Source organism: Oncorhynchus mykiss, chromosome 30 (assembly GCF_057628025.1).
Source record: "Oncorhynchus mykiss isolate SJ-2025 chromosome 30, ASM5762802v1, whole genome shotgun sequence".
NCBI classification, from domain to species: Eukaryota; Metazoa; Chordata; class Actinopteri; order Salmoniformes; family Salmonidae; genus Oncorhynchus; species Oncorhynchus mykiss.
This window is the reverse complement of record NC_143051.1, coordinates 1,314,503-1,315,169: the sequence shown is the minus strand read 5'-3', so window position 1 is coordinate 1,315,169 and position 667 is coordinate 1,314,503.

Genomic DNA, 667 nt, shown 5'->3' with positions numbered 1-667 from the left:
CCCTGTTTTTGTAGTTTTGCTTTTTTCATCTCTGGATATATATATATAAACAAACAAATGCAACAATTTGAAAGATTTTACTGAGTTCATATAGGGAAATCAGTCAATTGAAATAAATTCATTAGGCCCGAATCTATGGAATTCACATTACTGGGCAGGGGCACAGGCCCAGCTAATCAGAATGATTGTTTTTTTTCCCCACAAGAGCTATATTACAGACAAATACTCCTCAGTTTTGTCAGGTGGCTGGTCTCAAATGATCCTGCCGGTGAAGAAGCCAGATGTGGAGGTCCTGGACTGGCGTAGTTACACATGGTCTGCGGTTGAGGCCGGTTCGACGTACTGCCAAATTCTCTCAAATGTTGGAGGCAGCCTACGGTAGAGAAATGAACATGCAAAAGCTCTGGTGGACATTCCTGCAGTCAGCATGCCAATTGCACACTCCCTCAACTTGAGACATCTGTGGCATTGTGTTGTGATAAAACTGCACATTTTAGTGGCCTTGTATTATCCCCAGCACAAGGTGCACCTGTGTAATGATCATGCTGTTTAATCAGTTTATTGATATTCCACAACTGTCAGGTGGATGGATTATCTTGGCAAAGAGAAATGCTCACTAACAGGGATGTAAACACATTTGTGCATAACATTTGAGCGAAATAAGCAT